The 20,143-nt window shown below is 55.1% G+C and overlaps 21 non-coding genes across 21 annotated transcripts; all 21 read left to right on the top strand.

The window, feature by feature from the left end:
- The first annotated feature begins 401 nt into the window (after positions 1-401).
- LOC126101590 (5S ribosomal RNA) lies at positions 402-520 on the top strand. Its single transcript, XR_007522351.1, has one exon. It is a non-coding gene; the product is annotated as a 5S ribosomal RNA (ribosomal RNA).
- Positions 521-1,376: 856 nt separating this feature from the next.
- On the top strand, positions 1,377-1,495 carry LOC126103926 (5S ribosomal RNA). The gene has a single exon (XR_007523305.1). It is a non-coding gene; the product is annotated as a 5S ribosomal RNA (ribosomal RNA).
- An 847-nt stretch (positions 1,496-2,342) lies between these two features.
- LOC126099792 (5S ribosomal RNA) lies at positions 2,343-2,461 on the top strand. The gene has a single exon (XR_007522131.1). It is a non-coding gene; the product is annotated as a 5S ribosomal RNA (ribosomal RNA).
- An 856-nt stretch (positions 2,462-3,317) lies between these two features.
- On the top strand, positions 3,318-3,436 carry LOC126103793 (5S ribosomal RNA). Its single transcript, XR_007523303.1, has one exon. It is a non-coding gene; the product is annotated as a 5S ribosomal RNA (ribosomal RNA).
- Positions 3,437-4,283: 847 nt separating this feature from the next.
- On the top strand, positions 4,284-4,402 carry LOC126103670 (5S ribosomal RNA). Its single transcript, XR_007523302.1, has one exon. It is a non-coding gene; the product is annotated as a 5S ribosomal RNA (ribosomal RNA).
- An 856-nt stretch (positions 4,403-5,258) lies between these two features.
- LOC126101545 (5S ribosomal RNA) lies at positions 5,259-5,377 on the top strand. Its single transcript, XR_007522337.1, has one exon. It is a non-coding gene; the product is annotated as a 5S ribosomal RNA (ribosomal RNA).
- An 846-nt stretch (positions 5,378-6,223) lies between these two features.
- LOC126103548 (5S ribosomal RNA) lies at positions 6,224-6,342 on the top strand. Its single transcript, XR_007523301.1, has one exon. It is a non-coding gene; the product is annotated as a 5S ribosomal RNA (ribosomal RNA).
- Positions 6,343-7,193: 851 nt separating this feature from the next.
- LOC126101537 (5S ribosomal RNA) lies at positions 7,194-7,312 on the top strand. Its single transcript, XR_007522336.1, has one exon. It is a non-coding gene; the product is annotated as a 5S ribosomal RNA (ribosomal RNA).
- Positions 7,313-8,163: 851 nt separating this feature from the next.
- Positions 8,164-8,282, top strand: LOC126103427 (5S ribosomal RNA). Its single transcript, XR_007523300.1, has one exon. It is a non-coding gene; the product is annotated as a 5S ribosomal RNA (ribosomal RNA).
- An 851-nt stretch (positions 8,283-9,133) lies between these two features.
- On the top strand, positions 9,134-9,252 carry LOC126101151 (5S ribosomal RNA). Its single transcript, XR_007522278.1, has one exon. It is a non-coding gene; the product is annotated as a 5S ribosomal RNA (ribosomal RNA).
- Positions 9,253-10,107: 855 nt separating this feature from the next.
- LOC126101668 (5S ribosomal RNA) lies at positions 10,108-10,226 on the top strand. Its single transcript, XR_007522400.1, has one exon. It is a non-coding gene; the product is annotated as a 5S ribosomal RNA (ribosomal RNA).
- Positions 10,227-11,078: 852 nt separating this feature from the next.
- LOC126103305 (5S ribosomal RNA) lies at positions 11,079-11,197 on the top strand. The gene has a single exon (XR_007523299.1). It is a non-coding gene; the product is annotated as a 5S ribosomal RNA (ribosomal RNA).
- An 851-nt stretch (positions 11,198-12,048) lies between these two features.
- LOC126101146 (5S ribosomal RNA) lies at positions 12,049-12,167 on the top strand. Its single transcript, XR_007522277.1, has one exon. It is a non-coding gene; the product is annotated as a 5S ribosomal RNA (ribosomal RNA).
- Positions 12,168-13,022: 855 nt separating this feature from the next.
- LOC126101657 (5S ribosomal RNA) lies at positions 13,023-13,141 on the top strand. Its single transcript, XR_007522389.1, has one exon. It is a non-coding gene; the product is annotated as a 5S ribosomal RNA (ribosomal RNA).
- An 852-nt stretch (positions 13,142-13,993) lies between these two features.
- LOC126103183 (5S ribosomal RNA) lies at positions 13,994-14,112 on the top strand. The gene has a single exon (XR_007523298.1). It is a non-coding gene; the product is annotated as a 5S ribosomal RNA (ribosomal RNA).
- An 851-nt stretch (positions 14,113-14,963) lies between these two features.
- Positions 14,964-15,082, top strand: LOC126095198 (5S ribosomal RNA). Its single transcript, XR_007521927.1, has one exon. It is a non-coding gene; the product is annotated as a 5S ribosomal RNA (ribosomal RNA).
- Positions 15,083-15,933: 851 nt separating this feature from the next.
- Positions 15,934-16,052, top strand: LOC126103061 (5S ribosomal RNA). Its single transcript, XR_007523297.1, has one exon. It is a non-coding gene; the product is annotated as a 5S ribosomal RNA (ribosomal RNA).
- Positions 16,053-16,903: 851 nt separating this feature from the next.
- On the top strand, positions 16,904-17,022 carry LOC126102940 (5S ribosomal RNA). The gene has a single exon (XR_007523198.1). It is a non-coding gene; the product is annotated as a 5S ribosomal RNA (ribosomal RNA).
- An 851-nt stretch (positions 17,023-17,873) lies between these two features.
- Positions 17,874-17,992, top strand: LOC126102818 (5S ribosomal RNA). The gene has a single exon (XR_007523087.1). It is a non-coding gene; the product is annotated as a 5S ribosomal RNA (ribosomal RNA).
- An 830-nt stretch (positions 17,993-18,822) lies between these two features.
- LOC126101158 (5S ribosomal RNA) lies at positions 18,823-18,941 on the top strand. Its single transcript, XR_007522280.1, has one exon. It is a non-coding gene; the product is annotated as a 5S ribosomal RNA (ribosomal RNA).
- An 855-nt stretch (positions 18,942-19,796) lies between these two features.
- LOC126101618 (5S ribosomal RNA) lies at positions 19,797-19,915 on the top strand. The gene has a single exon (XR_007522356.1). It is a non-coding gene; the product is annotated as a 5S ribosomal RNA (ribosomal RNA).
- Positions 19,916-20,143: the final 228 nt, after the last annotated feature.

Below are 20,143 nucleotides of genomic sequence, written 5' to 3'. Positions count from 1 at the left end.
CGCAGACACCTGGTGTGAGGCGAGGCGAGGCGAGGCGTGGCGAGGCGAGGTAGCCCACATCGCTACCAGTGGGCCCTCCAGCACGACACTGCCACACCCCGCACAGGCCCTCCGCTGAACACCAGGGACAAGATGCGTCCTCCGCTAGTGTCGAAGGCTGCACGCGCCCAGCGAATGACAGGGGGTGCAACGAGCAGCAGTGCGTCTAACACACGCGGCGGTGCGCCCGCCAATTCGGCCGTCACTCTGCTGGGACGCCGGGCGTGCCTCCCCGCGCCGTCCTCGAGGAACTGGCGGTTGCGGAAGGAAGCGCTTTCGTCAAATGCGGCCGAAAACTAACATTTTGTGTGTTGGGAGAAAAGCCGAACGCGAATTCTGCCGTGCTCCTACATTAGATGAGCGTCAACGGCCATATCATGATGAATACACCGGTGCTCGTCCGATCACCGAAGTTAAGCATCATCGGGCCCGGCTAGTACTTGGATGGGTGACCGCCTGGGAAACCCGGGTGCTGTTGGCTCCCTTACTGTTTTTTTTTTGTTATGTCGCCAGCCCAATTTTCAAACTACCTTTCTGTTGTGACAAAGATGCTTCCTTAAGCCTTTTAAACTACTGTAATGGAACGAAAATGCAGTAATTAACTCAGTTTGAGGGAGAATGTGCTAACCAAGTTTGCCAAGAAGACTTTGAAAACGACAAAACAGTACGAATCGGCAGGTGATTTCTGAAATACGTCACCGCCTATTGTCGTGTAGGAGTGTAGAGTTCCAAATTTGATTTGTAACCACGAATTTATTCCTTAGTCGTCTCGTCTCGTCTCATCTCGTCTCGTCTCGTCCCGCAGACGTTTGTCGTGCTTGCGCTGTCATATGGACCACGACCCGAGCGGCAGCGAGCGGCAGTCGAGCAAAGTCGGCACAAGTCGGGACGGGGACAGGGACAGGGATAGGAATGGTGCGAATGCACTGCAAACTACGCAGTCACCTGGTGTGAGGCGAGGCGAGGCGAGGCGTGGCGAGGCGAGGAAGCCCACATCGCTACCAGTGGGCCCTCCAGCACGACACTGCCACACCCCGCACAGGCCCTCCGCTGAACACCAGGGACAAGATGCGTCCTCCGCTAGTGTCGAAGGCTGCACGCGCCCAGCGAATGACAGGGGGTGCAACGAGCAGCAGTGCGTCTAACACACGCGGCGGTGTGCCCGCCAATTCGGCCGTCACTCTGCTGGGACGCCGGGCGTGCCTCCCCGCGCCGTCCTCGAGGAACTGGCGGTTGCGGAAGGAAGCGCTTTCGTCAAATGCGGCCGAAAACTAACATTTTGTGTGTTGGGAGAAAAGCCGAACGCGAATTCTGCCGTGCTCCTACATTAGATGAGCGCCAACGGCCATACCATGATGAATACACCGGTTCTCGTCCGATCACCGAAGTTAAGCATCATCGGGCCCGGCTAGTACTTGGATGGGTGACCGCCTGGGAAACCCGGGTGCTGTTGGCTCCCTTACTGTTTTTTTTTTTGTTATGTCGCCAGCCCAATTTTCAAACTACCTTTCTGTTGTGACAAAGATGCTTCCTTATGCCTTTTAAACTACTGTAATGGAACGAAAATGCAGTAATTAACTCAGTTTGAGGGAGAATGTGCTAACCAAGTTTGCCAAGAAGACTTTGAAAACGACAAAACAGTACGAATCGGCAGGTGATTTCTGAAATACGTCACCGCCTATTGTTGGGTAGGTGTGTTGAGTTCCAAATTTGATTTGTAACCACGAATTTATTCCTTAGTCGTCTCGTCTCGTCTCGTCTCGTCCCGCAGACGTTTGTCGTGCTTGCGCTGTCATATGGACCACGACCCGAGCGGCAGCGAGCGGCAGTCGAGCAAAGTCTGGACAAGTCGGGACGGGGACAGGGACAGGGATAGGAATGGTGCGAATGCACTGCAAACTACGCAGACACCTGGTGTGAGGCGAGGCGAGGCGAGGCGTGGCGAGGCGAGGTAGCCCACATCGCTACCAGTGGGCCCTCCAGCACGACACTGCCACACCCCGCACAGGCCCTCCGCTGAACACCAGGGACAAGATGCGTCCTCCGCTAGTGTCGAAGGCTGCACGCGCCCAGCGAATGACAGGGGGTGCAACGAGCAGCAGTGCGTCTAACACACGCGGCGGTGCGCCCGCCAATTCGGCCGTCACTCTGCTGGGACGCCGGGCGTGCCTCCCCGCGCCGTCCTCGAGGAACTGGCGGTTGCGGAAGGAAGCGCTTTCGTCAAATGCGGCCGAAAACTAACATTTTGTGTGTTGGGAGAAAAGCCGAACGCGAATTCTGCCGTGCTCCTACATTAGATGAGCGTCAACGGCCATACCATGATGAATACACCGGTTCTCGTCCGATCACCGAAGTTAAGCATCATCGGGCCCGGCTAGTACTTGGATGGGTGACCGCCTGGGAAACCCGGGTGCTGTTGGCTCCCTTACTGTTTTTTTTTTGTTATGTCGCCAGCCCAATTTTCAAACTACCTTTCTGTTGTGACAAAGATGCTTCCTTAAGCCTTTTAAACTACTGTAATGGAACGAAAATGCAGTAATTAACTCAGTTTGAGGGAGAATGTGCTAACCAAGTTTGCCAAGAAGACTTTGAAAACGACAAAACAGTACGAATCGGCAGGTGATTTCTGAAATACGTCACCGCCTATTGTCGTGTAGGAGTGTAGAGTTCCAAATTTGATTTGTAACCACGAATTTATTCCTTAGTCGTCTCGTCTCGTCTCATCTCGTCTCGTCTCGTCCCGCAGACGTTTGTCGTGCTTGCGCTGTCATATGGACCACGACCCGAGCGGCAGCGAGCGGCAGTCGAGCAAAGTCGGCACAAGTCGGGACGGGGACAGGGACAGGGATAGGAATGGTGCGAATGCACTGCAAACTACGCAGTCACCTGGTGTGAGGCGAGGCGAGGCGAGGCGTGGCGAGGCGAGGAAGCCCACATCGCTACCAGTGGGCCCTCCAGCACGACACTGCCACACCCCGCACAGGCCCTCCGCTGAACACCAGGGACAAGATGCGTCCTCCGCTAGTGTCGAAGGCTGCACGCGCCCAGCGAATGACAGGGGGTGCAACGAGCAGCAGTGCGTCTAACACACGCGGCGGTGCGCCCGCCAATTCGGCCGTCACTCTGCTGGGACGCCGGGCGTGCCTCCCCGCGCCGTCCTCGAGGAACTGGCGGTTGCGGAAGGAAGCGCTTTCGTCAAATGCGGCCGAAAACTAACATTTTGTGTGTTGGGAGAAAAGCCGAACGCGAATTCTGCCGTGCTCCTACATTAGATGAGCGCCAACGGCCATACCATGATGAATACACCGGTTCTCGTCCGATCACCGAAGTTAAGCATCATCGGGCCCGGCTAGTACTTGGATGGGTGACCGCCTGGGAAACCCGGGTGCTGTTGGCTCCCTTACTGTTTTTTTTTTTGTTATGTCGCCAGCCCAATTTTCAAACTACCTTTCTGTTGTGACAAAGATGCTTCCTTATGCCTTTTAAACTACTGTAATGGAACGAAAATGCAGTAATTAACTCAGTTTGAGGGAGAATGTGCTAACCAAGTTTGCCAAGAAGACTTTGAAAACGACAAAACAGTACGAATCGGCAGGTGATTTCTGAAATACGTCACCGCCTATTGTTGTGTAGGTGTGTTGAGTTCCAAATTTGATTTGTAACCACGAATTTATTCCTTAGTCGTCTCGTCTCGTCTCGTCTCGTCCCGCAGACGTTTGTCGTGCTTGCGCTGTCATATGGACCACGACCCGAGCGGCAGCGAGCGGCAGTCGAGCAAAGTCGGGACAAGTCGGGACGGGGACAGGGACAGGGATAGGAATGGTGCGAATGCACTGCAAACTACGCAGACACCTGGTGTGAGGCGAGGCGAGGCGAGGCGTGGCGAGGCGAGGTAGCCCACATCGCTACCAGTGGGCCCTCCAGCACGACACTGCCACACCCCGCACAGGCCCTCCGCTGAACACCAGGGACAAGATGCGTCCTCCGCTAGTGTCGAAGGCTGCACGCGCCCAGCGAATGACAGGGGGTGCAACGAGCAGCAGTGCGTCTAACACACGCGGCGGTGCGCCCGCCAATTCGGCCGTCACTCTGCTCGGACGCCGGGCGTGCCTCCCCGCGCCGTCCTCGAGGAACTGGCGGTTGCGGAAGGAAGCGCTTTCGTCAAATGCGGCCGAAAACTAACATTTTGTGTGTTGGGAGAAAAGCCGAACGCGAATTCTGCCGTGCTCCTACATTAGATGAGCGCCAACGGCCATACCATGATGAATACACCGGTTCTCGTCCGATCACCGAAGTTAAGCATCATCGGGCCCGGCTAGTACTTGGATGGGTGACCGCCTGGGAAACCCGGGTGCTGTTGGCTCCCTTACTGTTTTTTTTTTGTTATGTCGCCAGCCCAATTTTCAAACTACCTTTCTGTTGTGACAAAGATGCTTCCTTATGCCTTTTAAACTACTGTAATGGAACGAAAATGCAGTAATTAACTCAGTTTGAGGGAGAATGTGCTAACCAAGTTTGCCAAGAAGACTTTGAAAACGACAAAACAGTACGAATCGGCAGGTGATTTCTGAAATACGTCACCGCCTATTGTCGTGTAGGAGTGTAGAGTTCCAAATTTGATTTGTAACCACGAATTTATTCCTTAGTCGTCTCGTCTCGTCTCATCTCGTCTCGTCTCGTCCCGCAGACGTTTGTCGTGCTTGCGCTGTCATATGGACCACGACCCGAGCGGCAGCGAGCGGCAGTCGAGCAAAGTCGGCACAAGTCGGGACGGGGACAGGGACAGGGATAGGAATGGTGCAAATGCACTGCAAACTACGCAGACACCTGGTGTGAGGCGAGGCGAGGCGAGGCGTGGTGAGGCGAGGAAGCCCACATCGCTACCAGTGGGCCCTCCAGCACGACACTGCCACACCCCGCACAGGCCCTCCGCTGAACACCAGGTACAAGATGCGTCCTCCGCTAGTGTCGAAGGCTGCACGCGCCCAGCGAATGACAGGGGGTGCAACGAGCAGCAGTGCGTCTAACACACGCGGCGGTGCGCCCGCCAATTCGGCCGTCACTCTGCTGGGACGCCGGGCGTGCCTCCCCGCGCCGTCCTCGAGGAACTGGCGGTTGCGGAAGGAAGCGCTTTCGTCAAATGCGGCCGAAAACTAACATTTTGTGTGTTGGGAGAAAAGCCGAACGCGAATTCTGCCGTGCTCCTACATTAGATGAGCGCCAACGGCCATTCCATGATGAATACACCGGTTCTCGTCCGATCACCGAAGTTAAGCATCATCGGGCCCGGCTAGTACTTGGATGGGTGACCGCCTGGGAAACCCGGGTGATGTTGGCTCCCTTCCTGTTTTTTTTTTTGTTATGTCGCCAGCCCAATTTTCAAACTACCTTTCTGTTGTGACAAAGATGCTTCCTTAAGCCTTTCAAACTACTGTAATGGTACGAAAATGCAGTAATTAACTCAGTTTGAGGGAGAATGTGCTAACCAAGTTTGCCAAGAAGACTTTGAAAACGACAAAACAGTACGAATCGGCAGGTGATTTCTGAAATACGTCACCGCCTATTGTTGTGTAGGTGTGTTGAGTTCCAAATTTGATTTGTAACCACGAACTTATTCCTTAGTCGTCTCGTCTCGTCTCGTCTCGTCCCGCAGACGTTTGTCGTGCTTGCGCTGTCATATGGACCACGACCCGAGCGGCAGCGAGCGGCAGTCGAGCAAAGTCGGGACAAGTCGGGACGGGGACAGGGACAGGGATAGGAATGGTGCGAATGCACTGCAAACTACGCAGACACCTGGTGTGAGGCGAGGCGAGGCGAGGCGAGGCGCGGCGAGAAGCCCACATCGCTACCAGTGGGCCCTCCAGCACGACACTGCCACACCCCGCACAGGCCCTCCGCTGAACACCAGGGACAAGATGCGTCCTCCGCTAGTGTCGAAGGCTGCACGCGCCCAGCGAATGACAGGGGGAGCAACGAGCAGCAGTGCGTCTCACACACGCGGCGGTGCGCCCGCCAATTCGGCCGTCACTCTGCTGGGACGCCGGGCGCGCCTCCCCGCGCCGTCCTCGAGGAACTGGCGGTTGCGGAAGGAAGCGCTTTCGTCAAATGCGGCCGAAAACTAACATTTTGTGTGTTGGGAGAAAAGCCGAACGCGAATTCTGCCGTGCTCCTATATTAGATGAGCGCCAACGGCCATACCATGATGAATACACCGGTTCTCGTCCGATCACCGAAGTTAAGCATCATCGGGCCCGGCTAGTACTTGGATGGGTGACCGCCTGGGAAACCCGGGTGCTGTTGGCTCCCTTACTGTTTTTTTTTTGTTATGTCGCCAGCCCAATTTTCAAACTACCTTTCTGTTGTGACAAAGATGCTTCCTTATGCCTTTTAAACTACTGTAATGGAACGAAAATGCAGTAATTAACTCAGTTTGAGGGAGAATGTGCTAACCAAGTTTGCCATGAAGACTTTGAAAACGACAAAACAGTACGAATCGGCAGGTGATTTCTGAAATACGTCACCGCCTATTGTTGTGTAGGTGTGTTGAGTTCCAAATTTGATTTGTAACCACGAATTTATTCCTTAGTCGTCTCGTCTCGTCTCGTCTCGTCTCGTCCCGCAGACGTTTGTCGTGCTTGCGCTGTCATATGGACCACGACCCGAGCGGCAGCGAGCGGCAGTCGAGCAAAGTCGGGACAAGTCGGGACGGGGACAGGGACAGGGATAGGAATGGTGCGAATGCACTGCAAACTACGCAGACACCTGGTGTGAGGCGAGGCGAGGCGAGGCGAGGCGAGGCGAGGAAGCCCACATCGCTACCAGTGGGCCCTCCAGCACGACACTGCCACACCCCGCACAGGCCCTCCGCTGAACACCAGGGACAAGATGCGTCCTCCGCTAGTGTCGAAGGCTGCACGCGCCCAGCGAATGACAGGGGGTGCAACGAGCAGCAGTGCGTCTCACACACGCGGCGGTGCGCCCGCCAATTCGGCCGTCACTCTGCTGGGACGCCGGGCGCGCCTCCCCGCGCCGTCCTCGAGGAACTGGCGGTTGCGGAAGGAAGCGCTTTCGTCAAATGCGGCCGAAAACTAACATTTTGTGTGTTGGGAGAAAAGCCGAACGCGAATTCTGCCGTGCTCCTACATTAGATGAGCGCCAACGGCCATACCATGATGAATTCACCGGTTCTCGTCCGATCACCGAAGTTAAGCATCATCGGGCCCGGCTAGTACTTGGATGGGTGACCGCCTGGGAAACCCGGGTGATGTTGGCTCCCTTCCTGTTTTTTTTTTGTTATGTCGCCAGCCCAATTTTCAAACTACCTTTCTGTTGTGACAAAGATGCTTCCTTAAGCCTTTCAAACTACTGTAATGGTACGAAACTGCAGTAATTAACTCAGTTTGAGGGAGAATGTGCTAACCAAGTTTGCCAAGAAGACTTTGAAAACGACAAAACAGTACGAATCGGCAGGTGATTTCTGAAATACGTCACCGCCTATTGTTGTGTAGGTGTGTTGAGTTCCAAATTTGATTTGTAACCACGAATTTATTCCTTAGTCGTCTCGTCTCGTCTTGTCTCGTCTCGACCCGCAGACGTTTGTCGTGCTTGCGCTGTCATATGGACCACGACCCGAGCGGCAGCGAGCGGCAGTCGAGCAAAGTCGGGACAAGTCGGGACGGGGACAGGGACAGGGATAGGAATGGTGCGAATGCACTGCAAACTACGCAGACACCTGGTGTGAGGCGAGGCGAGGCGAGGCGAGGCGCGGCGAGGAAGCCCACATCGCTACCAGTGGGCCCTCCAGCACGACACTGCCACACCCCGCACAGGCCCTCCGCTGAACACCAGGGAAAAGATGCGTCCTCCGCTAGTGTCGAAGGCTGCACGCGCCCAGCGAATGACAGGGGGTGCAACGAGCAGCAGTGCGTCTCACACACGCGGCGGTGCGCCCGCCAATTCGGCCGTCACTCTGCTGGGACGCCGGGCGCGCCTCCCCGCGCCGTCCTCGAGGAACTGGCGGTTGCGGAAGGAAGCGCTTTCGTCAAATGCGGCCGAAAACTAACATTTTGTGTGTTGGGAGAAAATCCGAACGCGAATTCTGCCGTGCTCCTACTTTAGATGAGCGCCAACGGCCATACCATGATGAATACACCGGTTCTCGTCCGATCACCGAAGTTAAGCATCATCGGGCCCGGCTAGTACTTGGATGGGTGACCGCCTGGGAAACCCGGGTGCTGTTGGCTCCCTTACTGTTTTTTTTTTGTTATGTCGCCAGCCCAATTTTCAAACTACCTTTCTGTTGTGACAAAGATGCTTCCTTATGCCTTTTAAACTACTGTAATGGAACGAAAATGCAGTAATTAACTCAGTTTGAGGGAGAATGTGCTAACCAAGTTTGCCAAGAAGACTTTGAAAACGACAAAACAGTACGAATCGGCAGGTGATTTCTGAAATACGTCACCGCCTATTGTTGTGTAGGTGTGTTGAGTTCCAAATTTGATTTGTAACCACGAATTTATTCCTTAGTCGTCTCGTCTCGTCTCGTCTCGTCTCGTCCCGCAGACGTTTGTCGTGCTTGCGCTGTCATATGGACCACGACCCGAGCGGCAGCGAGCGGCAGTCGAGCAAAGTCGGGACAAGTCGGGACGGGGACAGGGACAGGGATAGGAATGGTGCGAATGCACTGCAAACTACGCAGACACCTGGTGTGAGGCGAGGCGAGGCGAGGCGTGGCGAGGCGAGGTAGCCCACATCGCTACCAGTGGGCCCTCCAGCACGACACTGCCACACCCCGCACAGGCCCTCCGCTGAACACCAGGGACAAGATGCGTCCTCCGCTAGTGTCGAAGGCTGCACGCGCCCAGCGAATGACAGGGGGTGCAACGAGCAGCAGTGCGTCTAACACACGCGGCGGTGCGCCCGCCAATTCGGCCGTCACTCTGCTGGGACGCCGGGCGTGCCTCCCCGCGCCGTCCTCGAGGAACTGGCGGTTGCGGAAGGAAGCGCTTTCGTCAAATGCGGCCGAAAACTAACATTTTGTGTGTTGGGAGAAAAGCCGAACGCGAATTCTGCCGTGCTCCTACATTAGATGAGCGCCAACGGCCATACCATGATGAATTCACCGGTTCTCGTCCGATCACCGAAGTTAAGCATCATCGGGCCCGGCTAGTACTTGGATGGGTGACCGCCTGGGAAACCCGGGTGCTGTTGGCTCCCTTACTGTTTTTTTTTGTTATGTCGCCAGCCCAATTTTCAAACTACCTTTCTGTTGTGACAAAGATGCTTCCTTATGCCTTTTAAACTACTGTAATGGAACGAAAATGCAGTAATTAACTCAGTTTGAGGGAGAATGTGCTAACCAAGTTTGCCAAGAAGACTTTGAAAACGACAAAACAGTACGCATCGGCAGGTGATTTCTGAAATACGTCACCGCCTATTGTCGTGTAGGAGTGTAGAGTTCCAAATTTGATTTGTAACCACGAAATTATTCCTTAGTCGTCTCGTCTCGTCTCATCTCGTCTCGTCTCGTCCCGCAGACGTTTGTCGTGCTTGCGCTGTCATATGGACCACGACCCGAGCGGCAGCGAGCGGCAGTCGAGCAAAGTCGGCACAAGTCGGGACGGGGACAGGGACAGGGATAGGAATGGTGCGAATGCACTGCAAACTACGCAGACACCTGGTGTGAGGCGAGGCGAGGCGAGGCGAGGCGAGGCGAGGAAGCCCACATCGCTACCAGTGGGCCCTCCAGCACGACACTGCCACACCCCGCACAGGCCCTCCGCTGAACACCAGGGACAAGATGCGTCCTCCGCTAGTGTCGAAGGCTGCACGCGCCCAGCGAATGACAGGGGGTGCAACGAGCAGCAGTGCGTCTCACACACGCGGCGGTGCGCCCGCCAATTCGGCCGTCACTCTGCTGGGACGCCGGGCGCGCCTCCCCGCGCCGTCCTCGAGGAACTGGCGGTTGCGGAAGGAAGCGCTTTCGTCAAATGCGGCCGAAAACTAACATTTTGTGTGTTGGGAGAAAAGCCGAACGCGAATTCTGCCGTGCTCCTACATTAGATGAGCGTCAACGGCCATACCATGATGAATTCACCGGATCTCGTCCGATCACCGAAGTTAAGCATTATCGGGCCCGGCTAGTACTTGGATGGGTGACCGCCTGGGAAACCCGGGTGATGTTGGCTCCCTTCCTGTTTTTTTTTTTGTTATGTCGCCAGCCCAATTTTCAAACTACCTTTCTGTTGTGACAAAGATGCTTCCTTAAGCCTTTCAAACCACTGTAATGGTACGAAAATGCAGTAATTAACTCAGTTTGAGGGAGAATGTGCTAACCAAGTTTGCCAAGAAGACTTTCAAAACGACAAAACAGTACGAATCGGCAGGTGATTTCTGAAATACGTCACCGCCTATTGTTGTGTAGGTGTGTTGAGTTCCAAATTTGATTTGTAACCACGAATTTATTCCTTAGTCGTCTCGTCTCGTCTTGTCTCGTCTCGACCCGCAGACGTTTGTCGTGCTTGCGCTGTCATATGGACCACGACCCGAGCGGCAGCGAGCGGCAGTCGAGCAAAGTCGGGACAAGTCGGGACGGGGACAGGGACAGGGATAGGAATGGTGCGAATGCACTGCAAACTACGCAGACACCTGGTGTGAGGCGAGGCGAGGCGAGGCGAGGCGCGGCGAGGAAGCCCACATCGCTACCAGTGGGCCCTCCAGCACGACACTGCCACACCCCGCACAGGCCCTCCGCTGAACACCAGGGAAAAGATGCGTCCTCCGCTAGTGTCGAAGGCTGAACGTGCCCAGCGAATGACAGGGGGTGCAACGAGCAGCAGTGCGTCTCACACACGCGGCGGTGCGCCCGCCAATTCGGCCGTCACTCTGCTGGGACGCCGGGCGTGCCTCCCCGCGCCGTCCTCGAGGAACTGGCGGTTGCGGAAGGAAGCGCTTTCGTCAAATGCGGCCGAAAACTAACATTTTGTGTGTTGGGAGAAAATCCGAACGCGAATTCTGCCGTGCTCCTACTTTAGATGAGCGCCAACGGCCATACCATGATGAATACACCGGTTCTCGTCCGATCACCGAAGTTAAGCATCATCGGGCCCGGCTAGTACTTGGATGGGTGACCGCCTGGGAAACCCGGGTGCTGTTGGCTCCCTTACTGTTTTTTTTTTGTTATGTCGCCAGCCCAATTTTCAAACTACCTTTCTGTTGTGACAAAGATGCTTCCTTATGCCTTTTAAACTACTGTAATGGAACGAAAATGCAGTAATTAACTCAGTTTGAGGGAGAATGTGCTAACCAAGTTTGCCAAGAAGACTTTGAAAACGACAAAACAGTACGAATCGGCAGGTGATTTCTGAAATACGTCACCGCCTATTGTTGTGTAGGTGTGTTGAGTTCCAAATTTGATTTGTAACCACGAATTTATTCCTTAGTCGTCTCGTCTCGTCTCGTCTCGTCTCGTCCCGCAGACGTTTGTCGTGCTTGCGCTGTCATATGGACCACGACCCGAGCGGCAGCGAGCGGCAGTCGAGCAAAGTCGGGACAAGTCGGGACGGGGACAGGGACAGGGATAGGAATGGTGCGAATGCACTGCAAACTACGCAGACACCTGGTGTGAGGCGAGGCGAGGCGAGGCGTGGCGAGGCGAGGTAGCCCACATCGCTACCAGTGGGCCCTCCAGCACGACACTGCCACACCCCGCACAGGCCCTCCGCTGAACACCAGGGACAAGATGCGTCCTCCGCTAGTGTCGAAGGCTGCACGCGCCCAGCGAATGACAGGGGGTGCAACGAGCAGCAGTGCGTCTAACACACGCGGCGGTGCGCCCGCCAATTCGGCCGTCACTCTGCTGGGACGCCGGGCGTGCCTCCCCGCGCCGTCCTCGAGGAACTGGCGGTTGCGGAAGGAAGCGCTTTCGTCAAATGCGGCCGAAAACTAACATTTTGTGTGTTGGGAGAAAAGCCGAACGCGAATTCTGCCGTGCTCCTACATTAGATGAGCGCCAACGGCCATACCATGATGAATTCACCGGTTCTCGTCCGATCACCGAAGTTAAGCATCATCGGGCCCGGCTAGTACTTGGATGGGTGACCGCCTGGGAAACCCGGGTGCTGTTGGCTCCCTTACTGTTTTTTTTTGTTATGTCGCCAGCCCAATTTTCAAACTACCTTTCTGTTGTGACAAAGATGCTTCCTTATGCCTTTTAAACTACTGTAATGGAACGAAAATGCAGTAATTAACTCAGTTTGAGGGAGAATGTGCTAACCAAGTTTGCCAAGAAGACTTTGAAAACGACAAAACAGTACGCATCGGCAGGTGATTTCTGAAATACGTCACCGCCTATTGTCGTGTAGGAGTGTAGAGTTCCAAATTTGATTTGTAACCACGAAATTATTCCTTAGTCGTCTCGTCTCGTCTCATCTCGTCTCGTCTCGTCCCGCAGACGTTTGTCGTGCTTGCGCTGTCATATGGACCACGACCCGAGCGGCAGCGAGCGGCAGTCGAGCAAAGTCGGCACAAGTCGGGACGGGGACAGGGACAGGGATAGGAATGGTGCGAATGCACTGCAAACTACGCAGACACCTGGTGTGAGGCGAGGCGAGGCGAGGCGAGGCGAGGCGAGGAAGCCCACATCGCTACCAGTGGGCCCTCCAGCACGACACTGCCACACCCCGCACAGGCCCTCCGCTGAACACCAGGGACAAGATGCGTCCTCCGCTAGTGTCGAAGGCTGCACGCGCCCAGCGAATGACAGGGGGTGCAACGAGCAGCAGTGCGTCTCACACACGCGGCGGTGCGCCCGCCAATTCGGCCGTCACTCTGCTGGGACGCCGGGCGCGCCTCCCCGCGCCGTCCTCGAGGAACTGGCGGTTGCGGAAGGAAGCGCTTTCGTCAAATGCGGCCGAAAACTAACATTTTGTGTGTTGGGAGAAAAGCCGAACGCGAATTCTGCCGTGCTCCTACATTAGATGAGCGTCAACGGCCATACCATGATGAATTCACCGGATCTCGTCCGATCACCGAAGTTAAGCATTATCGGGCCCGGCTAGTACTTGGATGGGTGACCGCCTGGGAAACCCGGGTGATGTTGGCTCCCTTCCTGTTTTTTTTTTTGTTATGTCGCCAGCCCAATTTTCAAACTACCTTTCTGTTGTGACAAAGATGCTTCCTTAAGCCTTTCAAACCACTGTAATGGTACGAAAATGCAGTAATTAACTCAGTTTGAGGGAGAATGTGCTAACCAAGTTTGCCAAGAAGACTTTCAAAACGACAAAACAGTACGAATCGGCAGGTGATTTCTGAAATACGTCACCGCCTATTGTTGTGTAGGTGTGTTGAGTTCCAAATTTGATTTGTAACCACGAATTTATTCCTTAGTCGTCTCGTCTCGTCTTGTCTCGTCTCGACCCGCAGACGTTTGTCGTGCTTGCGCTGTCATATGGACCACGACCCGAGCGGCAGCGAGCGGCAGTCGAGCAAAGTCGGGACAAGTCGGGACGGGGACAGGGACAGGGATAGGAATGGTGCGAATGCACTGCAAACTACGCAGACACCTGGTGTGAGGCGAGGCGAGGCGAGGCGAGGCGCGGCGAGGAAGCCCACATCGCTACCAGTGGGCCCTCCAGCACGACACTGCCACACCCCGCACAGGCCCTCCGCTGAACACCAGGGAAAAGATGCGTCCTCCGCTAGTGTCGAAGGCTGAACGTGCCCAGCGAATGACAGGGGGTGCAACGAGCAGCAGTGCGTCTCACACACGCGGCGGTGCGCCCGCCAATTCGGCCGTCACTCTGCTGGGACGCCGGGCGCGCCTCCCCGCGCCGTCCTCGAGGAACTGGCGGTTGCGGAAGGAAGCGCTTTCGTCAAATGCGGCCGAAAACTAACATTTTGTGTGTTGGGAGAAAATCCGAACGCGAATTCTGCCGTGCTCCTACTTTAGATGAGCGCCAACGGCCATACCATGATGAATACACCGGTTCTCGTCCGATCACCGAAGTTAAGCATCATCGGGCCCGGCTAGTACTTGGATGGGTGACCGCCTGGGAAACCCGGGTGCTGTTGGCTCCCTTACTGTTTTTTTTTTGTTATGTCGCCAGCCCAATTTTCAAACTACCTTTCTGTTGTGACAAAGATGCTTCCTTATGCCTTTTAAACTACTGTAATGGAACGAAAATGCAGTAATTAACTCAGTTTGAGGGAGAATGTGCTAACCAAGTTTGCCAAGAAGACTTTGAAAACGACAAAACAGTACGAATCGGCAGGTGATTTCTGAAATACGTCACCGCCTATTGTTGTGTAGGTGTGTTGAGTTCCAAATTTGATTTGTAACCACGAATTTATTCCTCAGTCGTCTCGTCTCGTCTCGTCTCGTCTCGTCCCGCAGACGTTTGTCGTGCTTGCGCTGTCATATGGACCACGACCCGAGCGGCAGCGAGCGGCAGTCGAGCAAAGTCGGGACAAGTCGGGACGGGGACAGGGACAGGGATAGGAATGGTGCGAATGCACTGCAAACTACGCAGACACCTGGTGTGAGGCGAGGCGAGGCGAGGCGAGGCGAGGCGAGGAAGCCCACATCGCTACCAGTGGGCCCTCCAGCACGACACTGCCACACCCCGCACAGGCCCTCCGCTGAACACCAGGGACAAGATGCGTCCTCCGCTAGTGTCGAAGGCTGCACGCGCCCAGCGAATGACAGGGGGTGCAACGAGCAGCAGTGCGTCTCACACACGCGGCGGTGCGCCCGCCAATTCGGCCGTCACTCTGCTGGGACGCCGGGCGCGCCTCCCCGCGCCGTCCTCGAGGAACTGGCGGTTGCGGAAGGAAGCGCTTTCGTCAAATGCGGCCGAAAACTAACATTTTGTGTGTTGGGAGAAAAGCCGAACGCGAATTCTGCCGTGCTCCTATATTAGATGAGCGCCAACGGCCATACCATGATGAAAACACCGGTTCTCGTCCGATCACCGAAGTTAAGCATCATCGGGCCCGGCTAGTACTTGGATGGGTGACCGCCTGGGAAACCCGGGTGCTGTTGGCTCCCTTACTGTTTTTTTTTTGTTATGTCGCCAGCCCAATTTTCAAACTACCTTTCTGTTGTGACAAAGATGCTTCCTTATGCCTTTTAAACTACTGTAATTGAACGAAAATGCAGTAATTAACTCAGTTTGAGGGAGAATGTGCTAACCAAGTTTGCCATGAAGACTTTGAAAACGACAAAACAGTACGAATCGGCAGGTGATTTCTGAAATACGTCACCGCCTATTGTTGTGTAGGTGTGTTGAGTTCCAAATTTGATTTGTAACCACGAATTTATTCCTTAGTCGTCTCGTCTCGTCTCGTCTCGTCTCGTCCCGCAGACGTTTGTCGTGCTTGCGCTGTCATATGGACCACGACCCGAGCGGCAGCGAGCGGCAGTCGAGCAAAGTCGGGACAAGTCGGGACGGGGACAGGGACAGGGATAGGAATGGTGCGAATGCACTGCAAACTACGCAGACACCTGGTGTGAGGCGAGGCGAGGCGAGGCGAGGCGAGGCGAGGAAGCCCACATCGCTACCAGTGGGCCCTCCAGCACGACACTGCCACACCCCGCACAGGCCCTCCGCTGAACACCAGGGACAAGATGCGTCCTCCGCTAGTGTCGAAGGCTGCACGCGCCCAGCGAATGACAGGGGGTGCAACGAGCAGCAGTGCGTCTCACACACGCGGCGGTGCGCCCGCCAATTCGGCCGTCACTCTGCTGGGACGCCGGGCGCGCCTCCCCGCGCCGTCCTCGAGGAACTGGCGGTTGCGGAAGGAAGCGCTTTCGTCAAATGCGGCCGAAAACTAACATTTTGTGTGTTGGGAGAAAAGCCGAACGCGAATTCTGCCGTGCTCCTATATTAGATGAGCGCCAACGGCCATACCATGATGAATACACCGGTTCTCGTCCGATCACCGAAGTTAAGCATCATCGGGCCCGGCTAGTACTTGGATGGGTGACCGCCTGGGAAACCCGGGTGCTGTTGGCTCCCTTACTGTTTTTTTTTTGTTATGTCGCCAGCCCAATTTTCAAACTACCTTTCTGTTGTGACAAAGATGCTTCCTTATGCCTTTTAAACTACTGTAATGGAACGAAAATGCAGTAATTAACTCAGTTTGAGGGAGAATGTGCTAACCAAGTTTGCCATGAAGACTTTGAAAACGACAAAACAGTACGAATCGGCAGGTGATTTCTGAAATACGTCACCGCCTATTGTTGTGTAGGTGTGTTGAGTTCCAAATTTGATTTGTAACCACGAATTTATTCCTTAGTCGTCTCGTCTCGTCTCGTCTCGTCTCGTCCCGCAGACGTTTGTCGTGCTTGCGCTGTCATATGGACCACGACCCGAGCGGCAGCGAGCGGCAGTCGAGCAAAGGCGGGACAAGTCGGGACGGGGACAGGGACAGGGATAGGAATGGTGCGAATGCACTGCAAACTACGCAGACACCTGGTGTGAGGCGAGGCGAGGCGAGGCGAGGCGCGGCGAGGAAGCCCACATCGCTACCAGTGGGCCCTCCAGCACGACACTGCCACACCCCGCACAGGCCCTCCGCTGAACACCAGGGACAAGATGCGTCCTCCGCTAGTGTCGAAGGCTGAACGTGCCCAGCGAATGACAGGGGGTGCAACGAGCAGCAGTGCGTCTCACACACGCGGCGGTGCGCCCGCCAATTCGGCCGTCACTCTGCTGGGACGCCGGGCGCGCCTCCCCGCGCCGTCCTCGAGGAACTGGCGGTTGCGGAAGGAAGCGCTTTCGTCAAATGCGGCCGAAAACTAACATTTTGTGTGTTGGGAGAAAAGCCGAACGCGAATTCTGCCGTGCTCCTATATTAGATGAGCGCCAACGGCCATACCATGATGAATACACCGGTTCTCGTCCGATCACCGAAGTTAAGCATCATCGGGCCCGGCTAGTACTTGGATGGGTGACCGCCTGGGAAACCCGGGTGCTGTTGGCTCCCTTACTGTTTTTTTTTTGTTATGTCGCCAGCCCAATTTTCAAACTACCTTTCTGTTGTGACAAAGATGCTTCCTTATGCCTTTTAAACTACTGTAATGGAACGAAAATGCAGTAATTAACTCAGTTTGAGGGAGAATGTGCTAACCAAGTTTGCCATGAAGACTTTGAAAACGACAAAACAGTACGAATCGGCAGGTGATTTCTGAAATACGTCACCGCCTATTGTTGTGTAGGTGTGTTGAGTTCCAAATTTGATTTGTAACCACGAATTTATTCCTTAGTCGTCTCGTCTCGTCTCGTCTCGTCTCGTCCCGCAGACGTTTGTCGTGCTTGCGCTGTCATATGGACCACGACCCGAGCGGCAGCGAGCGGCAGTCGAGCAAAGGCGGGACAAGTCGGGACGGGGACAGGGACAGGGATAGGAATGGTGCGAATGCACTGCAAACTACGCAGACACCTGGTGTGAGGCGAGGCGAGGCGAGGCGAGGCGCGGCGAGGAAGCCCACATCGCTACCAGTGGGCCCTCCAGCACGACACTGCCACACCCCGCACAGGCCCTCCGCTGAACACCAGGGACAAGATGCGTCCTCCGCTAGTGTCGAAGGCTGCACGCGCCCAGCGAATGACAGGGGGTGCAACGAGCAGCAGTGCGTCTCACACACGCGGCGGTGCGCCCGCCAATTCGGCCGTCACTCTGCTGGGACGCCGGGCGTGCCTCCCCGCGCCGTCCTCGAGGAACTGGCGGTTGCGGAAGGAAACGCTTTCGTCAAATGCGGCCGAAAACTAACATTTTGTGTGTTGGGAGAAAAGCCGAACGCGAATTCTGCCGTGCTCCTACATTAGATGAGCGCCAACGGCCATACCATGATGAATACACCGGTTCTCGTCCGATCACCGAAGTTAAGCATCATCGGGCCCGGCTAGTACTTGGATGGGTGACCGCCTGGGAAACCCGGGTGCTGTTGGCTCCTTTACTGTTTTTTTTTGTTATGTCGCCAGCCCAATTTTCAAACTACCTTTCTGTTGTGACGAAGATGCTTCCTTATGCCTTTTAAACTACTGTAATGGAACGAAAATGCAGTAATTAACTCAGTTTGAGGGAGAATGTGCTAACCAAGTTTGCCAAGATGACTTTGAAAACGACAAAACAGTACGAATCGGCAGGTGATTTCTGAAATACGTCACCGCCTATTGTTGTGTAGGAGTGTAGAGTTCCAAATTTGTTTTGTAATCACGAATTTATTCCTTAGTCGTCTCGTCTCGTCTCGTCCCGCAGACGTTTGTCGTGCTTGCGCTGTCATATGGACCACGACCCGAGCGGCAGCGAGCGGCAGTCGTGCAAAGTCGGGACAAGTCGGGACGGGGACAGGGACAGGGATAGGAATGGTGCGAATGCACTGCAAACTACGCAGACACCTGGTGTGAGGCGAGGCGAGGCGAGGCGAGGAAGCCCACATCGCTACCAGTGGGCCCTCCAGCACGACACTGCCACACTCCGCACAGGCCCTCCGCTGAACACCAGGGACAAGATGCGTCCTCCGCTAGTGTCGAAGGCTGCACGCGCCCAGCGAATGACAGGGGGTGCAACGAGCAGCAGTGCGTCTAACACACGCGGCGGTGCGCCCGCCAATTCGGCCGTCACTCTGCTGGGACGCCGGGCGTGCCTCCCCGCGCCGTCCTCGAGGAACTGGCGGTTGCGGAAGGAAACGCTTTCGTCAAATGCGGCCGAAAACTAACATTTTGTGTGTTGGGAGAAAAGCCGAACGCGAATTCTGCCGTGCTCCTACATTAGATGAGCGCCAACGGCCATACTATGATGAATACACCGGTTCTCGTCCGATCACCGAAGTTAAGCATCATCGGGCCCGGCTAGTACTTGGATGGGTGACCGCCTGGGAAACCCGGGTGCTGTTGGCTCCTTTACTGTTTTTTTTTGTTATGTCGCCAGCCCAATTTTCAAACTACCTTTCTGTTGTGACGAAGATGCTTCCTTATGCCTTTTAAACTACTGTAATGGAACGAAAATGCAGTAATTAACTCAGTTTGAGGGAGAATGTGCTAACCAAGTTTGCCAAGATGACTTTGAAAACGACAAAACAGTACGAATCGGCAGGTGATTTCTGAAATACGTCACCGCCTATTGTCGTGTAGGAGTGTAGAGTTCCAAATTTGATTTGTAACCACGAATTTATTCCTTAGTCGTCTCGTCTCGTCTCATCTCGTCTCGTCTCGTCCCGCAGACGTTTGTCGTGCTTGCGCTGTCATATGGACCACGAGCCGAGCGGCAGCGAGCGGCAGTCGAGCAAAGTCGGCACAAGTCGGGACGGGGACAGGGACAGGGATAGGAATGGTGCGAATGCACTGCAAACTACGCAGACACCTGGTGTGAGGCGAGGCGAGGCGAGGCGAGGCGAGGCGAGGAAGCCCACATCGCTACCAGTGGGCCCTCCAGCACGACACTGCCACACCCCGCACAGGCCCTCCGCTGAACACCAGGGACAAGATGCGTCCTCCGCTAGTGTCGAAGGCTGCACGCGCCCAGCGAATGACAGGGGGTGCAACGAGCAGCAGTGCGTCTCACACACGCGGCGGTGCGCCCGCCAATTCGGCCGTCACTCTGCTGGGACGCCGGGCGCGCCTCCCCGCGCCGTCCTCGAGGAACTGGCGGTTGCGGAAGGAAGCGCTTTCGTCAAATGCGGCCGAAAACTAACATTTTGTGTGTTGGGAGAAAAGCCGAACGCGAATTCTGCCGTGCTCCTACATTAGATGAGCGCCAACGGCCATACCATGATGAATTCACCGGTTCTCGTCCGATCACCGAAGTTAAGCATCATCGGGCCCGCCTAGTACTTGGATGGGTGACCGCCTGGGAAACCCGGGTGATGTTGGCTCCCTTCCTGTTTTTTTTTTTGTTATGTCGCCAGCCCAATTTTCAAACTACCTTTCTGTTGTGACAAAGATGCTTCCTTAAGCCTTTCAAACTACTGTAATGGTACGAAAATGCAGTAATTAACTCAGTTTGAGGGAGAATGTGCTAACCAAGTTTGCCAAGAAGACTTTGAAAACGACAAAACAGTACGAATCGGCAGGTGATTTCTGAAATACGTCACCGCCTATTG

This window comes from Schistocerca cancellata, chromosome 1 (assembly GCF_023864275.1).
Source record: "Schistocerca cancellata isolate TAMUIC-IGC-003103 chromosome 1, iqSchCanc2.1, whole genome shotgun sequence".
Classification (NCBI taxonomy): Eukaryota; Metazoa; Arthropoda; class Insecta; order Orthoptera; family Acrididae; genus Schistocerca; species Schistocerca cancellata.
This window is presented reverse-complemented; position numbering and strand designations above follow the sequence as displayed.